General features: G+C 38.9%; 1 protein-coding gene and 1 long non-coding RNA gene across 2 annotated transcripts in view; both read right to left on the reverse strand.

Annotated features, from left to right (window-relative positions):
* Positions 1-15,477, reverse strand: part of smpd3 (sphingomyelin phosphodiesterase 3) — a 71,810-nt gene extending 56,333 nt beyond the window's left edge. The window contains exon 1 of the mRNA XM_007558508.2: positions 15,275-15,477. The gene's annotated coding sequence lies outside the window, so the exon portion shown is untranslated. The remainder of the gene's footprint in view (positions 1-15,274) is intronic.
* Positions 15,478-19,736: 4,259 nt separating this feature from the next.
* Positions 19,737-22,924, reverse strand: LOC107836940 (uncharacterized). The gene is made up of 3 exons (XR_001662910.1): positions 22,735-22,924; positions 20,332-20,430; positions 19,737-20,237 (listed from the first exon to the last, which is right to left on the reverse strand). It is a non-coding gene; the product is annotated as an uncharacterized LOC107836940 (long non-coding RNA).
* Positions 22,925-23,211: the final 287 nt, after the last annotated feature.

The following is a 23,211-nucleotide window of genomic DNA, read 5'->3' on the forward strand; positions in this document are numbered from 1 at the left end:
ACAACGATCGCTGTTCCAGTGTTATTTTGGTAATTATTTTAGTGCGTTATTATGTGAAAATAATGGTCTTAGAAAATAAAACCAAAAAAAAAAAAAAAAAAAAAAATAGACCAAAAAGGCACTTTGGGGCAAGGAGCAAAAAGGGCAGGTGCTCAAGCACCCCCAGCCCCGCCCCTCTGCACGTGCCTGATAATGGTCCTGATTGTAGTCTGCCAGAACGAAAACAATAGAGTCATCAGCCAGGCTTTATACAGACAAGTTTTCAAGGAAATGCTGGTTTATATTGGTGCCATTACATGTACGCCGTGGGAATTGTGCCTCATTGGTTGACTGATCCGTATCTCGTCAAAAACTGGAAATGCTGTAAATTTGTTAAACTGTACAGTAAGCGAATGATGAAAATGACTTTATTAGGAAGTCTGTCTGCATACTTAGAGTGGGTATTTGTGAAACTACTTACAGCTATTAGTTTAGCTAAATATTAATTGGCATGTTTTATTATCCCTGCATTTTCTGTCTTAATTTCCAAATAACTACTTATCCAATGCTGGACAAATTCATACTAAGAAAATAAATAAATAAATAAATAAATAAATAAATAAATAAATAAATAAATAAATAAATAAATAAATAAATAAATAAATGTGAGGCACCACAGCTTTGGAGGTTTTGTGTAAGAGCCAGGGAACCCAGATTTTCAAGATTTTCTAACAGAATATTCTGCTTGGAGAGTAAGACTGTCTGACTTTCTACATTTTCACCTTCTGAAATATTCACAAACTTTTTTTTTTGCCTCTAGCTCCATCTCCACATGTGTAGTACGTAAAAAAACAGACTGTCTTTTCAAAAATATATATAAAAACTACTTTCTCTCTGACTACTCCTTGGCTCTTGGGCAAATATTTTAATTATTCTTTTGCCTTTTATGTCAGAAATCTTGAGGGGAAACTGATTGTAGGTTGTTTTTTTTTTTTACAGTAACATGTTATTTCCACTTCTGGTTTGTGAGTTCAGTGGTTTTTGCTGGAACACTGAGAAGTTCAGAAAATCTGAACTTACCTATTCTAGCCCTCTATGAAATATTTTGGTAATGAGAAACATTTTTCTAGGTCACCGGCTGATATTAAACCAGCTTTGATGTACATATAGCAGCAAGAATGCTGCTCCTTCTCATTTCCATCATTACCTTCACCTGCTCAATACTATTCAATGATAATCTAAATACTGACACTACAAATAAATAATAATAATAATAATAATAATAATAATAATAATAATAATTAGGAGTTGCACTCTTTCTTTAAATTTTTGCCTAAACGAATTGCTTGTACTTCACTTTCACAAGCTTTTCACTTTGCATCAATGCAGTGGAGTATCAATGATCATTGTGGTTGAAAGCAAGTTTATGCTAACCTCACTTTAATAGCTTAGATAAGACTGAAATTGTCAGGGTTTATGCAATGTTTAATCCTGTTGGCAGTGTCTGCGACTGACCCCTCTGTGTCCTGCATTTATCCTGCTCTCATGTGATTGTTTTCATATGTGTGATATTAAGCGGTGAATAGGAGTGCAGGAGCTGGTGCAGCTCACATTTATTATAATAATTGTAGCATTAGATAGCCTTTTTAAGTCGTCTTCTCTCTCTCTCTCTCTGTCTCGTTCACTACTTTTCCTGAAACATTTTCATTGTTCATTTCTGTTTCGTTCTAGTGTCAATGCAAAAGGTTCACTTTGAAAATTAAGCCATAAACGACACTGATGGAGAACCTGAGGGCCCATGCAAACTTTGCAGTCTATTAAGACGCAGCAGTGTCAAAGGCAGAGGTGAAATCTAATAATGATAGCTAACACTTTGATCAAAGTGTCACTTTATTCATAGTAAGATGTGAAAATGAAGGAAGTATCTATTTTCAAATAATTTTCCCAGTCAGTTTTTTTTTCTCTGTCTGTTTTTGACACCGACATGCAAGAGATGTGTGAAAATTTTAAGACAGGTTTTTTGCATCACAGTGTAATTATTTATTTAGTATTACATACTTACCACTGATTTTGGTTCTGTAACAATGATGGCTCTCCAAGCCGACTGTTAGCCCTGATAAAGACGTGTGAAAATCATCATAATAAATTAAAATTTTACTGCATTTGCATAATTGCACACAATTTGCTTGTACATTTGTGTAAATTGAGTGCATTGTTTACAAAATCCGACAATTAAATAAAGATGAACAAACTGCTGACGGCATGACCTAACCAAACAACGAGCAAATGAGGAATAAGTTCATGTTTTGCTTCCTTTTGTCTTTGGTTGCGCCCCTGTCCTAACAGCTGTGTCTGTAGCCTGAAATACTAACCTGGTGGTCGCCAAACAAAGCAGGTTTATTTCCAATCTGTCTTGATTTCTTCCAGCAAAAGCAACAATTATTTTGTATCGTATTTACCAATGTTACCAGATGCACTTGTTGCATCTGTGCTGGATCTAATCAGCCAAGCAGCAGCTCTGAATCTGCCATGTGGCTGGCCGAGAATAGAAAGAAAATGTGGAGGAAGTTGAAAATCAGGTTAACAGGCAGAGCAGGCCCACAGCCCACCCGGCTCACATGTCATCTTTAACCTCATCACCTCACTAATTACCAAACGGGGTCCGCCCCGCCCTCTTCGTACTCGTTCAACAAGCACAGACTCCTTCTGTGAGGTCAGAACAAGGCCTGCAGCTCTTGGAGGTAATAAGAGACTGTAAATCTTTCACATGCGCACTTATTTTAGTGAGCCCCTGTAGTTTTCAGTGTGCGTCTGCTTCTCCGCATAAACAATATAGTTCAACTCAACCACATCTTAAACAAACTGCTCCACCCACAGCTTCTAGTTCCAACATCACGGTCAGAAGACGTTAAGAGGAAAACCTTTAACAAGAGGAAAGCACAATGACTGAAATCGACTTGATTCATTTTACCAAAAAAGATTTTTGTCAACATTGCTAAAAATGAGTCAGCTCCTTTTTCAAATGACCGGAAAACAAAACCTAAACTGGAAAAGTAAAAGTAAAAGTTACCTCTCGAATCTTTTCGCTTTTTTTTTTTTTTTTTTTTTTACACAAACCACAAACTGCAATGAGATTAAATTTATTTTTACAAGTAAATATCTTAAAGGGGAAGTATTATGTGTTTTCCAACCACATAGTGCCATTTCATAGCACAATAAAGTAATTATTCTACTTTCAGTTGTTATAAACACGACTTACAAGAAATTAGATTTTGCAATTTAACGCCCTTGACATTGGGCGTCTGTCTCTTCAAGAAACCCTTTAACTTTCCGACACTCTGCCATCAGCATGTCATCACATTGCTCTTCTATTGACCCCTTCACAATGTTTTTACCAGCATTGCACAGAGAAGTAGCTCGAATAATGAGCTACTTCTCTGGTGTTTAATGGCAAACACCTCTAGGTGTTTGCCAATTGTTGCTGGCTAGTCTGAAGGAGCTGAGTGGGGAAGTTGTGGGGGAAAGCTGCTCTGTCAGGTGGAAGCCCAGGTGGAAAAAGTTCAAGATATATGAAAACTTTTGTGAAGTCAAGATAAGCAGTTAGACATCTGAGGATTTGAGGATAATTCTTTAAAAGAGGAATGATCCATCATAGTGATCATCTGATGAGACAATATTTCAACAAGAGATAAATAAAAATGCCAGCATCCATCTGCAGGTTAATTCACAAAATGTATTTTTTTTCTTGATTTCGAAAGTTTGGGATTACAATGTTTCTTGGCATCACAGCAACCATTATGTTCTTAGCAGCCATAAGGCTGAGATGGGTGTCCACTGCTGTCAGTGCCGGGTCTGGCCAGAGCACCTGGCATTTGATATGCCTTGCTAAATGGTTTTCAGACTCCGCCCACATAAAGAGCGGCAGCATGCAGAAGGTGCGGACCCATTCTGCTCTAAATGAGAGTCTGTAATTTCATCAGTTAACAGCGCTGATGACTGACAGTGCCCATACGCTCTCCCTGTTTCCAAATATAAACCCACCCCATCGCCTAAAAGATTAAACCGACCCAACCCAAATCCTGCTCTCTGCAACTTCTCAGCAGTGGAAACATAATCTGTCTTTATATTCACACACTGACCTGCCAACAGCAGCGGGCAGCCAACCAAGCCTCCCAGTCACATCAAACATAAACTCACTATCGAACACACAGCTGTCTGCTCTAAATTTGCTTTAGTGCGATGAGCATATTTCAACAAATAGGCCGTAATCCAGACTAAATATCATTCAGCCAATCTCATTGGGATGGATTTAAAAAAGGAACTGCTCCATTCCCCAAATCCTTCTTTAAACGGCCCAGTCCAACGTGCTGATCCAGCTGAGCCACTCACTTTACAATGCAGAATGAAGCAACGTGCACAAGACTCACAGCTGCAAGTTTCTAAAGAACCAGCTTCTGGTGTGCACACATTCAAATAATTATGCATCCATATTCTATCATTTGTAACCTTATTTTTCTTTCACACAAATGCAGTTAAAGGAAAATTAAATTTTACTTGACTGATTTGTCAAAAGAAAAACATCCTGCTTCCACATTATTTGAAAGAAAAAGTAGAAGATATAGGTTCTGCTATTCAAATGCATTTGATTATTTGATTATTGTCAGAATGAGCACCTCTATAAAAAAAATGCATGGGGTTGAGCAGGTGCATTCAAGAGTGATTGACAGCGCTAAGGACCTCCTCCTGCATCTGATTGGTTGTCTCTAGTTCACACTGGGAGAAGATATAGCAGTTTGATTTTTTTCACAGATTATTTATCTCAAACCATACTGTCACGACATAGAGACAGTTTCAACAAATGTGTAAACAGTATAAAAGTTACACACTGCTGCTTTACAGACCAGAGGTCTGGGAGTCAAACCTCATGAACATTAGCTCAAACCTCATGAACATTAGCTCATATGATCAGAAATGAAAGCAACAAAATAAGTAAGCTGCAGATCATCACGGTGACACAGATGCACACAGTTTCCTCTGAAGAATTCAGAAGAAAGGTGGCACAAGTGTCATTTGGAAGCAAAAAACAACACTGTCTTGTCATTTCAAGTTGGCAGAAAATATGCTGAGCAAAGAAAGATAAAATGATGACTGAAACAAAATGCTGGGAACGACCAGTCGGTGGAAACGTTTAGCACCCTCTCACTACAACGCTCCCTCTTAGGTAAATGGTCTATCCAAGAAGCCGTACCGCCCTAGCTTATAAATGTTACACTAAGAGATAAAGTTGAGAACTACTGATTTATATCTCTATGAAGATATAAATCAATGGTACTGGACAGAAGAATAATTTGGCCTAAATCTAGAAAAACCTACAAGAACATACTATATTTTCCGCTATAACACGTCAACATGTGTGAACGGGTCACGAGAACAAAAACAAAAAGGAACTGTGCTCCACTTTGTTCAACAATTGGGTTTGATCAGCAACCAAGAAATTTATAACAGAATACTGAAAAGAGAAGAGTCTGTACGTTTGTGTGCTGCTGTGTGTGACGCAGGAGTCCATTTATATAATCTCTATGTGTCATAGAGCACAAGTGAGGTTAATGCGTATTTGCGATGTGTCTGTGTGTGTGCTCAGTCGTCTTGCCCGCAGCAGACGGATGACCTTGGGTCGGTTGTCTGCCTTTCCCTGTTTAGAGGCTCTTAGACGTTCACTGAAGCTGTAAATGATGTGACGACATAAAAAATAAAACACTGTGCTGACCAGGGGCCCTGAATAAAGAGAAATGCTTTTTTCAGGCTGCTCAGATCACGTCCTGCTCTCTCTATCTTTTTTTTTTTTTTTTTTTTGTTTAGTTACATTTTCAGAGCTGTGCTGCAGCTGCCGCCCACTCTCACTCTGGACGTCTGCTGACCTCTGTCATGTTTTATTTTCTGAAAAAGAGGGCGATAGAGAAACAAGCCAGTTCACCAGAAAGAGATGTTTCAATTTGGAAATGCTTCTGTGTCGGCTGATTGTTTTATTCTGGAAATAGTGCTTAGGTTGCGGTTTGCAATGCTGGGTGTTTTTTTCTTTCTTTTTTTTTTTCAGGGCAAACCTATTAAAAAATCATTTTCTTTTCCCTGTATCTTTGCCAGCATTTAAAGGATTTGTTTGACACCAATTGATGGATTCACACATATTTGGAACATTGGAGAAGATCAAGAAACACAGTGAAGAAGTTTCCATTTCTAAACACTCCTCAACCAGGGTCATCATTTAAAAGTAAGTAGATATAAATAGATAGGTCTCTACTTTGCCCAGGGGCGTGTCTAGGATTTTTTTCTTGGTGGACCACATGTGCACAGTAGAAGGGTGGGAACCTGAAATTGCAGTTTTCTCTAAATGCCTTGCAGTCTTAAATTGCAATGCCACAATTTGAAGTTAAGAAAAGGGGAAAAATATTTTGAATCCTCCTATATAAATTGATCTTCAGTCTGAATATTCCACTTTGACACATTCATTTAGTTTTCATCTCTTATGTGTGTGCTGGATGTCTCCCTCCCAGCAGGGTGGCAAATCAAATTTCAAGGGTAGCTGGCACAAATTTGATCCCAGATCTATAAGTTTTGTCATGTGTGGATGAGGAAAAATATATGTAAGCTTTTTCTTATTCCTGTTTCACTTTGCCAAGTCATTGCACTCTGGATAAAAAACTGTCTCAAATAAATCCTTAAAAGTCCAGAATGAATTTTGAAGGCAACTCTAGGTTCATACTTTTACATACGCCTCTTTTTCAAGACTGTAAATTAACACATTATTACTGATCTACTAATTTATTTAATTTTACTCATGTATTTATTTCCCCGATTTAAAATGTTGCACATGAACCTACAACAACAAATTTACCAATTACAGTCAATTACAGTATCCAGCTACCCATTTGAATGTATTTATGTTTCAATCATTTTGTCTTTAAAGATAAAAGCGTTTACAAGAAAACCAAAAGCAAATCAGAATAGGATTTCAGGTTCAGATTTTGCTTTTCTTTCCTTTCTGGACGAAGCATCGGTGGAAGCGGTGGAGTTTAGCAGACATCCCACTCATGCTGCCATGCTGGCACCTTAAACCGCCTGCATGGATGGAGGGAACAGATAGACAGATGGGGGACAGAAGGAAGGCTGACACACAAGAGTGATGAGAGGGTACAGAGATGGAGACACTAAGGACAAGCCCACATGAAGGCAAGAGGCAAACATGGAGCCCTTTCAGTCTGAGAAGAAATCACAGAGGAGGAGAGTGAAGAGGGTGGAGGAAAGACTGTAAATGGTCTTTAATCAGCTGTACGTGGTCTAAACGGGGCTAAAGTCATGTAGCTCAGCCTCATTTACCATAAGTAGGCAGTGTGCTGCTGGTTAAACACCACCTACATGTTTTAGCTCTGGGTGTTTTACTTGAGCAACCTTCAGCTTTGGCCTGTGAAACCCCGAAAGCCTTAAGCCAGATGTATTTTTAACATTTCTGCCTGAAAAGAAAAAAAAGTCAGATAGAAACAGCTCGTCATCTGCAAGGTGAAAAATATCAGCTGTGCTAGAAAAATGGCACTTTGCACATGACTAAAGACTAAAGTTTCATCCCTTCATAAAATAAGACTAAAATTATAAAGAATAAAATTGTCAGTAAGATTCTAGTATTGTTTTGTTGTTTTCAAATGCCCAAATGAAGAAGGTCCATCATGTTGCCACAGATTCATGATCATGTAGAAAGGCTTTCAGATCTTTTTTTCTTAGTCTACTGTTCTAAAAATGGACAAAAAGTGCCAAAATAAATCTTGTCCACTATCTAGTCACTTGGTCCTCAGAGTCTTGAGCAGGACTGGGTCTTTTCCCAGTGGACATTAGGTGAGAGGTGCATTATACTCTCCACAGGCCACTGGTCCATTACAACCATGTAAAAGGCAATTAAGAGTGACCAGTTATCCTCGAAAAAATAACAGGAAAATGCTCTGTACAAAAGATAAACATGATAAATAAACCCAGGAAGCAGAGAAAAGACCTTCAATTGTGATGAATCTGAAATTGAGGGCCTGAAAAAACTGAACCCCCCCCCTGCAGAGTCCCACAGGGTAAAATGTCGCCTCCAACTGGGAACTGTGTCTGTGCTGGTGCCAGTTAAGGCTTTCTAAAGAGAGTAAGCCATGGACTTCCAGATTCACACCATTTTTGAATCCCTGGTTTCAAATTAACAACAAAAGCCCGCAGACATCACACGTCCTTTAAGGTTTGCAGTTTCTGATTCAAATACCAGCAGGCCTCCACACAACTGTCCACAACAAGCGTCTCATCTCTGCTGCACAGCTCTCAGCGCTGCGCAGAACCGATGCACTCACTGTTTTAGCTTTCATATCAGATTAGAAAATGGCAAAAAAAAAAAAAAAAACCTCTGTGCTTCCTGCAGTCTTAATTACCTCTGTGTGACTGTTTTGAGACAAGCTTCTTATCCGATTGTGAATCTGCTGCCAGCGGCGGCGACAATGAACTATTCAGGCTTCTGTGAGAGCACCTATCCGAGAGAGCAGAGGGAAATGAGAGGGACGCACTTGAGTGTGAAGTCTTGGCTTAAATGCAGGAAGAAAAATGATGATGATGAATAAGAGGCGAAGGAGAGGTGGGAGGTTCACTGTCAACACGGCTCTTCATCCCATCATTTATTAGAAATCCGAAATAGGAAGTAATCCCGAGGGAGGCGGGCAATAATAGGAACAGCAACTAGTTGCTGCAATTACCTGCTCAGCCATTTTTTTCACAACAACAAAGAAACTCAAATATGAAACATGAAACCCAAAGCATTTAAAATCAAAGGTCCTCAATTTTCTGGACAATCAGCAAAAGAAATATTCCTTAACATACTGAACATTTATCTACCGTTAATGACTGGTCGCCCCACATCAGTCAATATTTTTGATGAAAACCATAATCCTACATGACAAGGGTTAAAAAAACAGAAGCATCAGGGTTTAGTCAGTGAGTTCAATGATTCTGTGAACAAATACATTTAAAACACTTGTCCTCTATTTTAGGCTAGAGTTAGTAAATGTTAGGAATGTTGGTTACACTGGATTCCTCCAGAGATTGGAGACAAGCTTATATGTTTATTGCAAGATTAAAGAGCAGTGATAGTAGGCTGCTCAGAAAGGAAAAAAAAAACAGCTTTAATTTTATTTAGTATTGAAGCTAAATCCAGAAATGTGAAGTAATATGGAAAATGACCTATCCAATCGACCAGTGATCACCTCCAGGGTTACCTGTGAGAATGGTAGCTGTCCACAAGAAGCCTCAAACAATCATTGTTGAGAAGAAAAAAAAAATACATGGACTGAAAAAGTTACAGTTTGCCAAAGAACACAATCACAAGCCTGAAGACAAACTCAGGCAACCGATGAAAGCAGGATGGTTCTTCCTGGGCTCATGGGATGAGTCTCATACAAGTTTGACGAAGTCATGTTGCCTCGTGCTGAATAAGAAATATCATTGAAAGGCTTCAACAAGACAGTGACTTCAACACACCAGTTATCAAGCATCTTCTTCGTACCAGACCACAAAGAGTATAAGGTAGACTGACTACAATAGGAATCCTTTAAGTGCATTGTGTTCTGAAACAAAACCAAGAAATGCACAGGAACTGTAGTCCAAACAAAGAGTTTGGAAAGAAAAAACGCTCATGCTGCTATTATTTTAAACATCCTAATTAAAGCTGCATCACACATTGAGTCTTAATTGAAATCTCAATATCAGTGTGTGCAATATCACAATCGAATAGGAGTACCTGGATGCAATATGATGAAAATCAACAACCAGAGGCCATAATTATCAGCTGAGAAAAATGTGAACGAATCACCTAATATTGTTGTCTAGGTGTCTTGTTCATAAGTGATAGTTGGATGGAGACTGAAATGGACACGACTGAGATTTTTTCTGATGGCGTTGCTACATCCTGTCGTACAGAAGAAGTTGAGAGATGCATTAGCAACACAGCAGAGCACTGAGTCAGGGAATGGGCCGTCATTTGGTGCCTTTATCACATGCATGCCGAGGTCACGCTCAGGTGCATCAGGACTTCAGCTGCAGAGAGCTTCATGTGAGTGGCTGACGCTTCTTGATAATGGACAAATTAAAAATGAAGAAGAAGGAGTTTTCCCCCCAAACTGTCACTCTTAGTTACCAAGCAGCGCTGGTTGATTTTTCATTCAAACAGCACTTTAGTAATTCTTGCAGTAATGAGAACGGTAAGCGGACATGCTCAGTGTCTGTTCAGTCTGCCAGAGAGCCATTAACTACTTATACTTTGGTTATCACAAAGATCCTCACAGGGAGTCTGGGAACCTACATTTTTGGAACTTTTCTCCAGATTAATCAAATTACTCAACACTATTTTCCTCTAACACTTATAAATATAATGGGTTCAAAACAGATCTGTGGACCGTGGAGCCTCAATCAGCGAGCAAACAAAAGTTTAACTAAAATTAAACGGGAGGCATTTTTTGTTTAAGTTTTGCCTTCTTGACCACTTGAAGAGGATTCAGCAGAAGTGGTTCAGGTGGTGCCTCCTGTTGCAGCTCTTTGTAGGGTTACTAGACAAACTCCACAACAGACCAAGAACTTGGAAGATCCATATGTCCCCTCTGCATCGGGAACAACTTTCAATCCCCTTTTAGAAACTGGACAGTGTCCAGAAGAAAGTACTGCATGTGTGGGTTGTCCTCTTTAATAGGTTTCCTCCACAACCTCGAATAAACGTAAGATGATGGGAAGATGAATTTGTTCACAGAATATACCAAACAGAAGAGATGTTTTGTAATTCTTAAACTAATTATTCCCTATCAGTATGTGTCGGCTGCAGAGAGGATCACATTTACATCACACTAGATTCAGCTTTATTGTTTAAAATCACAAGTGAGAAAATGGAGCTCCTTCTTAATGTTCTTAACTGTGCCTTGCATGACGACAGGAAACATTTCCTTGGGTAGTAAATGGGTTTAAAGGCTTAAAATTGACTGCTGTAACGCAGGAAAAAAAAAAGACTTTGATTATCTCCAGATGGCACCAAAAGCTACAGAAAAAGCTACCAACTGGAACTAATTAAAGAAGGCACAGGATTCCTGTTTTATCACATTTTGACTCGTCACCATTTGCTTTCGGATCTCGTTTTAAAACCGGGAACGTTCATGGCCGAACACCTCAGGAAGAGCCTGTCTTATTAAAACTTCACACTTTCAGCACAGACCTTTGGGTCATCTCACCAGAAATTATTAGCAGGTCCTCACAGCTGATTTAAAACCCAAGAGGATCGACCTTTTCAAGCAGCTGCACTTCTACTGTGGATTGAGCTTTTCGTGTTTTGTTAAATGTGGCGATTCCTTCTAAAAACAGAAGCCGAGGATGTAATAAAAGGTTGTTTTTTTCCCGTCAAATGGTAATTTTAATTTGACAGACGAGCCTTATCAGAAAGCAAAGTCAAATTTATAAAAATACCTGTATTGAGGTTTTAACCAAGAAAGGTGGAATATCACTATGTTTTACTGATAAACTATAAATTTGTGTATTTTAAGCATGGTGTAAAAAAATAATTTGTTAAAAAAAACTTTTATTTATGATAAAAAAAAAATAATTAAACAGTTAATGATCCACAGGAAAGCTTCCTTAATGCTTTCAGCCAAAATTTTTTGTCTTGCAGCTAAATAAAAGTAAAATAATGTAATAAATAAATCAATAGATAATAAATCATTAAATTAAAGACAAATTACATTTTAAAAATATAGAAAAAAACTAAATTAGCATAAAATACATATATTGTTAAAAAGGCAAATATTGAGCCTTAAATAAGTATTAAGAAAATTGAAAGGAATATCGTCGAAAAATATTTAAATTTTTTTTAATTTAGTTTAAATAAATACAAAGACACATATATAAAAATAATTAATAAAAATATTTAAAAATATAATCAAAAATAATTAAAAAATACATAAAAGAAAATATTTACTGAATAACTGAACTAAAATTAAATAATATATACAAAAAGTGTAATAAAAACTAAATAAAATACATAAAAGAAATCAAACTAACATATTTAGAAAACATGACATAAATGTCAATAATGTCAGCATCTGCACCCAACAGAAGAGACGGTCATTTTTCAAACATTGTCCCACTCATTGTAAGGTATGCAGCTTTAACCCTTTGTGTCTAAACATGACAAACATTACTCCACTTTATACACGGTTAGGCAGCCTTGATGTTTCTGCACCTGCTCAGAGGCTGAGAAACCAGATCCTGCCCTATCAGGTGTCCCAGACGAGCCCCCGGTCAGCCCCCCACCTGCCGATCGAATCGACCAAAACCACCTGGCTGATTTGACAAAGACCCTCTCTGATGCACGGATGAAGAGTAAGAGGAGGGACACAAACTTTCAAGCCTTCCCATTACATAAAGGCTTGTTAAATGAGGTGGGGTTGATTTGCATTATAAAAAATGAAGTAATTTCCTTGCACGATTCTGAACAGGCAGCACGACATGCAGCCACAGCGGCCAATCAGAGTCGCTTATTACGCCTTCTGGCTCATTCTGGGATATTAATCACCAGAGCTCTCGGTTTCCACTGAGTTTAATGAAGCCACTTATTTGAAAAATTACACATTCAAGAGTGACACTTAAAAAAACACACACACACACGCATTCAAACATTAACACACAGTCAACAGGGAGACGTGTGACTAACACACAGCTCTAATTAAAAACATATCAAACAGAAGGTGAGTTAAGCAATCAAACTAGCAAATGAAGACACGTCATGCAGGGCAGACTGAGGAGGTTAGTCTGAAGATCCTGTTTCAAGACGTGTGCATATTGCAAAGACTTCTGCTGCTCCGACATGTTGGTCTGAAGCCAAAAAGTGTAATAAATAAGCCGCAGCGGCTAAGGCAAGTGTTGTTTTGGCTAAATGCGGAGGATTACTTTAATATAGGTGATTAGGGGAATGTAGGAGGAGACGGGCTACAGGCCCAGATCTCAGTCCACACGGAGAAACATGAACCTCCTCTTCATCCACATAAAGCACTGAGTCATTCCTCATTTCTTTGTGCTTTGCTTCAAAGAAGGCAAACATTTTTTCTTTGCTATATGCCAAACTGATACTGATCAATAGTTTTTCAGGCTCTCTGATGGTTTCTCTAACTTTTACTTTTGACTTTGGCTCCTTTTGTTCTTTACAAAGGTTCAGCACCAGAACATGGCCTATAAAAAGCAAACGCAGACAAAAATATACTGGCCAGGCTTAAGCAGGCATAAAAAGAGTTGCCCATAGACATTCAGTATTTCAGTAGATGGTACTTTCCAAATGTAATCAGTGAAAAATTATTTTTTTATTCTTCATTTCAGTGACCGCTCCATTGGGTTTTTGAGCTTCAAACAGAATAAAAATGCCTCAGTTCTACAGCCAAAGCATCTTTGTTGGAAAAGCAAAAAGCTCAATAATGTTATTATGACTTCTAAGAAATGAACTTCCAATGATCCTCCAGCTGACTGGTCTCAGACTGGAAAAAAAAACTTGAATATGCAAATCCGGCCGCTTGGTTTTAAACTGAATAGCCGAAATATTTTGAACAAATCAACAAATGCCAAAAGCATTTTTCCAGTGCAAACTATGTCTTCACTGCAACAGTCAAGCAAGTAAAAATTTTAACTTTTTCACTCTGGCACCCATTAACAAAATCGAGTGCAACTCGAAAATATCTCATTAGTAAACAGAGAGTACCAATGTGTATTTTAAGCTCCTTTTAAATCTAGCTGTCCTGAAAGCCACTAGTAAAAAAAAAAAAAAAAAGTGAACAAAATGGTAGAAGCACACCAAACAGGTCAGAGGCAAAGTTGCAGAGAGGATTAATAGAGAGTTAGATTTTAAAACAATGTTGCGAGCTTTGAACATCTAACGAAGTGCTGTTAGATCATCTGAAAATTAAATGTATGAATTTGGCTCAGTAACAAATCGACCAAGACATGGCAGTCCACGTTTACATGCAGCCATGGAAAGCACTCCTCAGAGAAGTCAAAATGTGTATTGTACCTCTGGAGGAGCTGCAGGGATCTAGAACTCAGTTGGGGGAATATTTCGATTGGTCAGCTGAAATCTGTGCAAATATTCCCAAATAGATACACAAAGGAGGAGGTTTTGAAAATCCAGAATATTCACTCTTAGCGTTTCTTTAAATGCTTCAGAAAACACAGTTTCCTGTTACTCAAATAAATACACAGCTGTGTTGGAACATTATAACTAAATAAACCAAGAGAAGAGAACTGAGCACTCTTTAAATCAAAGTAATAACCACACTGATTAGCATTCACTTTGTTTTAGGGCAAAACAAGTTTACAGGCTGTACTGTGTCTTTACAACATCAGTTAAGGCAATAAAACCTCAGATAAGGAAGGGAGAGGGGGGAGCAGCAGGATGAGACAAAAATAGGTGATGAAGGAAGGAAAAAGACTGGAAAAATACATATGGAAGACAAACAGAAAGAAGCTAAATGGAGAAGAAAGTGGAAACAAATATTGGAAAGGGTAGTAAATGGAGAAACAGACAAAAATAAAAATGGGGGAGGTGAAGCAAACTGAGAGAGAGGAATGAAAAGATGGAAATAAGATGAGGAAATGGTCAGCGGAGAGGAGGAACAAAAAAAAGAAAAAAAAAACAGAAGGAGAAAGAAGAAAAAGTGAAGAGAAGAAGCCACACCTAAATCTACTCTGGTAGAGAAAAGAGGAAACACTAAACTGAGCAGATTCTCTTCACTTTCTGCTCCAAGCTGCTGCATCAGCCATCCAGAAACCCAACCGGTAGCAGACCACTACTCCCAGTACCATCCTACCAGCAGTAAATCAAGAAAATAAAGCCAAAAGGTGGACAGAGCACGCCGTGAAAATGATTAAACCAGCAGAGTGGCCGTGTATGAAAGCCAGGTGGAGAGAGTGAGCATGTCTGGCGACTGACTGCTGGATTATGCAAATGCGAGTCAAATGTTTCACCCGGGCAGACACAAGGTAAGATTTAGGCGCGGCTGGAAGACACACACACACAGAGACTAAAACCGAGAGCAGTTTCCTGAAATCCAACTCTTCCGCCAAAAATCCAGTCTAAATCAGATAGAAAACAAGACAATTTCTGCGGTATTAGCATTTATAACGCTACAGCTGGAGAGTGTCCCCCCCCCGCAAATGATTTCTGACACACACCGACACAGAGGAGGAGAGAAAATGCACCTCTTACTTGTTGGGGAGGGGGGGGAAACATTTCCCACAGGGGCTTCGGTTTCAGAACGGGTCCTCGGTGCGGGGAAATTCCACGTCCGCGTCCACGGAGCTGCTGATTCCCTGCAGTTTTAGAGCAAGCCGACCGAGCCACGGTGCGCCGGAGCCCGCTGGCTGTCTGAGCGGCGGGCAGAGTGCTCTCTTCAGCACCACACCGCTTTGAACAGCTCCCGCTGACGTCACCACAAGGCTACGAGACCACGCCCACTTCTCCTAGCGACCACGGCCGCCACGCCCCCCGTACTCACAGAGAGGAGGGGCCAAAGTTATCAATAAACTCATGCCTTGATTATGACTCCATGAAACGTTCCTTCTCTTAACCTATTCCTTTATTTTATTTCATTTTTAGTATTTTTCCCCCCCCTCTCTTCTAAAATATAAGTTTTAATGTCTGGCTGCATGAGTAAATTAAAGTTCAACAATAAATGCAGTGTGGTTCAGTCGGACTCTCCTAATACAGTGAATTCATCAATAAGATAATCCAGATGTGCAATTAAAAATGTACAAACAAATTGTTCACAAAATAAAGTGTTAAAAAGTTATCTAACCTACATTTTGATCTAATTCATCTAAGACAAACTGAATTTAATTAATTAAAGTAGCAGCAAATAGCAACCAAATTTGGGCTATAATACCACCCAATAAACATCATCAAAACAAATCCCCAACAACTGGAAAACCGCTATAAAAATTGTTATATTAGCAGTGAATCGCTGATACTGTCTATAGAAAGAAAGTCAGAGAGAGTGTTTAGTAGTGACAGAAAAGACAGGGTCAAGTGTTTACAAGAGAGAATATAAAGTTAATAACAACAACAACCCAACTAATGGTATGTATATGAACACAGAATGAAGATGTTTTCAGGTGTGAAGTACTCCACTGATGTACATGAGCTCATCCGCTGAATGCACGGTTGGCGGGTTTGTTCTACACATACATGGACAAAAAACAACAAAAACAATGGCAGGTCGCATTGTGCAGTGTGTGCCACTGAACCTGTTCAGTTTAACATAACTTCTGCTATTAAATATATGTGAGTAACATGAACACTTGCTTGATTGGATACAGGTTACTGCTTTTTAATGGAGGTTCAGGGTGACAACATCCTAAAATCACAGTCGCATTTAGTGCCCTGGCACGACGACCACAGAGGATTCAAGGCGTCATGGCGGTCTTGTTAAAAGGTGAAACTTTTCCCTCCATCACCGGCAGTTCCCGTGTAGAGGTCTCATGTAAACATAGCCCCAGTTTTCTAGCAATTCAGAGTTTTATTTAAGCAGAACAGCTGTTTTTGAAGTAAAATGTTCAGAAAGGCAAAACTGTTTTCTGTTGTACATGTGCATATGCGTATAAATCATCATCACAGTGTGCAGGGTTTTGTGGCGTTAATAGGAATCTGCTGCAGATTCCTGCTGAGCTGAAAGAAGTTACACCATGGTCACTTTTCTGTTACGGAAGCGATATATGAACCTTTTATTTGCTGGCTATAAACCAGGCTGGAAAGATGATACAGCAGAACATGTTGCCTTAGTCACAAAACTCAGAGAGGCAAACAGTAAGCTTGAAGAGGTTATGGTCTGCACAGACACAGAATAACGCCTAGAATCATAATGCTGAGTGCAGCAAAATATGCATCTTGGCTGCAAAGACATTAAAAGAAAACTATACATTCACCCTAACTCTGCTGGAGATTCTACTCTAAATTGGCTTTATGAGCTTTTTCCAACAATATGGATTCATCAATGCACTAAAACGTTGATGAATGATTTTGTGCATCAACCTCAATACTAATCAAAAAGAATTGTGAATCGTGTGAGAGCAATGATTTCGTGATGACATTTATTGGTGTTTATGGTGTTCATAGGAAGAAAACAACTTATGTGTAATGAAGTGAAATAAACACTGAACATATTTAGTTATTAAGTAGAAAATATTTTTTGGTGATTTACCTCCAAGACATCTCGTCTATGGATAAACACATTTTTTTTTTTGGAGAGGGCTGATTTTACTCAAAAACATAAACTGCATAAACTTTGACACTCGGCTATTTTCATGTATTTCCATTTGGTTTCCAGCCAGATGATTAACTGGGCCATCTAGCAGCTTGATTTCCTCTCTCTTAATTCAACAGTTTCCATAGCTTGTTGTTTTTTGTGCCGAGAACCCCACCCTGACTTCATTTTTAGAATCTGATGAAGTGCTGGCACATTTATCCTTTCTTTTGCTTAATTTAGGTGATTTAAAAACAGACAATCAAAATCTCGCCTGTCTAAAATGTACTTGTAAATCAGTCTAAGTTTCAGACGCAGCAACAGAACAAAACATGCTGCCCTTGAACATACATTTTTGTTTCAGGAACACTAGCAATTTGAAATCCAGAACGCCAACCCATATCTCATGATCATGGGCCAGGGGGTGGAGCACATGATGAACCATGAAAATGAATCTTTTCCCTTTCTCTTCATCTCTTTCTTTAGCACGACAGGCAACAGCAACTCTCTCATTACTGTAGACGCCCGTTCTATCCTGCCACCGCATCCAGAAACAAAGATACTTCAACTCTTTTAAAGTTGAGTTTCGTCTCCAAGATGCAAAAAGCTGAGAACAGTGACCTGCTGATCTGCAAAAAAGTACGATCAGACACCTTCCTGCCTGTGAGTGCTTCCCATCCATGGACACTCTGAACAGGAGCGTTTCCTAAACAAAATAAGAAATGCTGAATGCTAGAGAAGAGTTTGGGGATAAATTAATCATAAAGAAACAATAAAAGCTGAGTATTGACTAATCAACAGAAAAGCCTTGAGCAGCTCTTTTCATTGTTTTATATCAGTACCTTCTCCCTTCCATTTTGCTTAGAATTATTGTTACTGTCGTTTTATTGACCTGAATCATTTCTTCACCCTCTTTGGTCAACGAATTATCGCACTTTTCAAGGTCTTTTTTCTTTGTGCTAACTCTGTTACTGCTTGAAACTGTGAGTAGAGACAAGCGACCAGCCTGAAGCTGCTCTCTGTGCTGTTTGTGTTCACTCCAGTGACTGGAAGTGCAAAGGTGTGAGACTCTGGGACTCTGTGAGGCGGCTGCTGTCTTTTCACTTCCTGTCAGGCTGCTCTTCATAGACCCTTTTAACAGGTTGTCTTCCCATAGCCACTTGAACACAAATACTAGCTTCATGTTTCACTTGACACAGTTTCCTTTCCTATTTTACAGTTAGTGTTTTGTTTACCAATTAAAATAGTTTAGAAATTAGATTATGTAGTTTTTCATATCTTGTTTTGTGTTTCCTGGTGAATTCCTGTGTTTGTCTTTTAGGTACTTTGATCTGCAGACATGTCTCGTTTATTGTACTCACCCCTGCGCTAGTAATTTTCACCTATATATATATATATATATATATATATATATATATATATATATATATATATATATATATGGTGATGGTAATGGCGAACCAACCGGACATTGTGGTGGTGGATAAAGAACAGAGGAAAGCCGTTGTGGTGGATGTAGCAATACCAAGTGACCACAACATCAGGAAAAAGGAGCATGAGAAACTGGAGAAATACCAGGGCCTCAGAGAGGAACTGGAGAAGGCCTGGAAGGTGAAGACCACAGTGGTGCCTGTGGTCATCGGGGCCCTCGGGGCAGTCACCCCCAAACTGGAGCAGTGGCTCAAACAGATCCCAGGAACAACATCAGACATCTCAGTCCAGAAATGTGCAGTTCTAGGCACAGCCAAGATACTGCGCAGAACCCTCAAGCTCCCAGGCCTCTGGTAGAGGACCCGAGCTCAGAGGATGAAAGAGACCACCCATGGAGGGTGAGAGGGGAATTTTTTTTTTTTTTTTATATATATAGATTATTCCTCAAAATAATTCTCCTTTCATGTCTCAGCGTGTTCCCATCTCAGATATTTCACATTCACATGTCACTCCTCCCAGTATTTCCACTTCTGGTTTGTGTTCAGCTGCTGTCAGGTTCCAGCTGTCACCCACTTGTTTCTTTTGCAGAGCGGCAAATCATTGTATTTCTTTGGTAAGTTTAGTAAAATTCGCAACACCATGATATTGTCTACCTTCCGTCTTTGTTTGGATCCTCCTCAATACAAGAAATAATCTGTAGATCCAAAACCAATTAAACTTAAATTACAGATATGTCATCAAATTTAAAATGTGTTGTTGTAATAGACTATTACATTCTGGAAAAAAAAATTCTCAGAGCCTTAATAATTCAAGACAGACCAATGCGTTCCCATGCTATTGCACTTGTTTTTAAATTTAATTTTAATCTCGCTTTGATCTAAAAGAAAGCGCAAAATGAAAAGAAAAGTGCAGATTTTGCAGTAAGCATTAAAATACTTTACTCTTTCTTTTTTATCAAATAACATTCTCACTGAAAACATATTTAATTAACTGTCTATAAAATATTTACTGAACAATTTCAAATCTCACATGTACAATTTTGCATGAATTTTCGAGTGGTTCTTTGTTTAATGATCCTGCGACTCCAATGTGCATAAAAAATGAAGCCAGCAGTCTTCGGTAAATTGCTTTTGCAGTTGATAGTTCATGTTTGCAGTAAATCCAATGCGACAAGAACGTGCCGTAATGACTTCTCCACGGAGCAGCAAGGAAATGAGCACAAATTAATCACGATGCTCTGACTAGATGATTCTGCTCTCAGATATATTTCAAACATTAATGACCTTAAACTAAACAGGAGCATCTTTTCCTGAGAGGTTTCAACTTTGACATCTGAAATAAAAGGAGGATGTATTAGATAGATAGACAGGACAGGACACAGACAATCAGAGCTTTTAGTTCAGTGATTCAAGAGCTGAGAGCCTGCAGGGCGACCTCCAGAGTCCTCAACAGGCCTGCAGACAGAAGCTGCAGGAGATTAGTGAAGACAGACGAAGAGAGCTGTAATAATAAATTTGGGACAAGAGGGATTGTGGGGGCTTACATCATTGTGGCTCTGTGATCTGTGAGTCAGATAGTGTCTAAGGTGATTTACCATGCAGTATGTGAGCAGCACCTGGCCTCAGTTAGTCAAAGAGAGGACAGTAATCCTTTTTAAGAGAATCTATGTCACCAGACAAAATCCTCTGATTTCCTGAAAATTCAAGATAGAAACAGGGATTAAGACGAGATCAAATCCAAATAATCTGCGTGAAAAAAACAGCCAAACAATTTACACAATTCACAAAACTCATAACTTTAAAGTTGAATATATACGATTTTAACATTTATGATGAATATTGATGAATCATTATAATGACAAAACAACAGCACCTTCCTGAATGGAAGAGAAAACAAAATAGAACATACAAAACATCTAATACACCTTCTCAATAGCATATGTAGCATAGAAACCAGAAATACAAAGACGAAGCAATCTAACTACAGTAATGAGAGCCCAAATTTACATGGCTTACCATTTGAAGCATCTCAGAGCATTAATAAAAATCTGCTGTTTTGTAGTTAGGAGTTTTTAGTATTCCACCTTTATAATTTGGCAAGAAGCCCTACTTTAACAACAAGCACAGAGCTTACTGTTTTCTATGTACAAGACGCATATGGGTGATGTCATACTTATTGCCAATTGGTAGTTACTTGACTGAACAATTTGCCATCCATTTTGATTTGTTTTTTTTTTTTACTGCTACAAGTGCAGAAGTACTTGTAGCAGTACTTCTTTGTACTAGTTTTGTAAAACTAGTTTGCTAGTTTTACAAAGGATGTAAACACAGCAGTGCATCAGCTGACGTGCAAAGGGGCCAGGCGGGGTGAGAGAACGAGGTACTAGTGATTTATGGTTTGGAAAGCAGCAGGATCTAAAATCAAATAAAAATTAAAATGTGATGCATTTGTTTGGCCAACAACATGATCACTATACTGATCTGCCATTACTGTTTTGAAAGGAAGGGTATCGATGTTGAAACGTTCCTCCTGGCGGCTACGTTATTCAAATCTCACCTGTCCCATTGCGATTTATGAATGGCCAGAGGTTTGCATTCTGTCCCAGAATCCTTAAAAAAACCATCCAGGCTCTGGCCGATCTTTGGTGTTGTGGTGTGGCCTTCAGTCTTGAATGAAGTGGACTTTACTCACCTGCAGTAGTTGCAACAGAATTGCTTCTTTGTGACTATGTTCACTATTGTTTTCTGAAGATCATTTAGAAACTAAGACTCTCATTTTCTGTGATTTAGCAAGCCAACAAATGTGTGCCTTTCTTATGCCAACCCACATACTCACTCAATTACCCATTGAGGACAATAACTGGACTTTTTGAGAAGTAAGAATTATGTCTAACAATGGGACCACATGCTGCTTTGGGGCTGGTTAGTTATTCATCTGAAGGACTATAACAAGTCCTCATTGTGTTTCAGCCCGCTCCTGAGCCTGTGTGTGTTTGTTCTCAACAAATCATCTAAAAGCACTTCAGCGTGCTTCCAGAGACCGTATGCCGCATGAACGCAGATTGAAAATGCCGTTCTCAGTTCCTGAGTGGCAGCTCAGGAAGCTGAGGCTTGACAGTCAGCCAGATTGATCCATCAGATAGCGAAGAGCTTCTCGTTATGGAATAACCAGCCAGGGGTTGAGAGTGGGGGCGGACAGGTGGCTGGTATTGACTGCACCTTCCAACATATAAGAGAAACAGCCATTGTGCTGCACTCAGTCCCCTGTTTAGCCCTGTAAACTGACCACCGTTAGCTTGTTTTTCGCACTAATACACGAGATAAAAGCCAATTTTCCTGAGACAATTTGTCACAAAAGACCTTTATCAGGACAAAACTGATTTTCCTGCTGCTGAATACAGGATTTGTGTCAAAGCAGAACTGTTTTCTGTGGTGTTCCAGACACAGAAAATAATGAACCTTTAGATTTAAAATTGTTACGCTTTTGGTTGTAATGCGAAGATAAAAGCAATATAACAAATCGCCATTGGTGGCGCTGTTGCTGTGCACAAGAGACGTGAGCTGGACCTGTAGCGAAGAAGACGAAGTTCCCCGTTCGAAAATAAACGTTGCCATGTGCTACCCTGCAGTTATCTGCTTGAATATTATTTTATTTGACCTAGTGTATCACACACAACATTTTCTACATATTTTCTGGATCATTTCAGCGCCACAAAGGAAGCGGCACTGGGTGACCTGGTGTAGTTAGACTCTTAAAGACGACCAGACATGTTATGTAAGCATTAACAGCAGGTCTGCATGTTTCCTTGATAAAGCTAGAGGCCCTGCTTTAGCATAAAAAGGGGCATTTATACAAGTCTTCTCCATTATGACATATTTGTTAAAGAATGAGATCTGAAAGTAACTAAAAGGTAGTCAGCATAACACTTTCAGGGTTTGAGTTATAATATAAAAATGATTTTTTTCCCCTCTGTGGCACTTTTGCGAAGTGGATCTACCTGATATGTGTTCAGTCCATGAAGCTGCCCCTTGTCCGCTCCCTGGCAGCTCTCCTTAATGCGGATGATTATCCTCTTACACAGAGCCTGGGCCAAATACACACGCCGATGAGTTTCTGTCACTTCAGGAGACAAAACATTCAGCTGAAGACACAGATCACCTCATGACAACATTAAGGCCGCCCTCACTTAAAAGAGTGAGTGGCTGTAGTAAAGAAAAGTATGCAATCTTGAATGATGTGTCCTCAATTGTCTTTGAATCTATTTTATGTATCTCTTTAATATCTATTTTTCTTAAAGAATAACAGTCAGTGTTTTATTACACGTTTCACATTGATATAAACATTAGATTAAGTGTATCTGGATTTCATGTGGAAGACTGACACACTGGTAAATAGGTGAGGGATAAATCATTTTTCTTTACCAACAAATCTGGAAAGCATAGTGGCTGACATTTATTTTCAGTCTTCTTGCATC

Source organism: Poecilia formosa, unplaced genomic scaffold (genome assembly GCF_000485575.1).
Source record: "Poecilia formosa unplaced genomic scaffold, Poecilia_formosa-5.1.2 Scaffold97, whole genome shotgun sequence".
Classification (NCBI taxonomy): Eukaryota; Metazoa; Chordata; class Actinopteri; order Cyprinodontiformes; family Poeciliidae; genus Poecilia; species Poecilia formosa.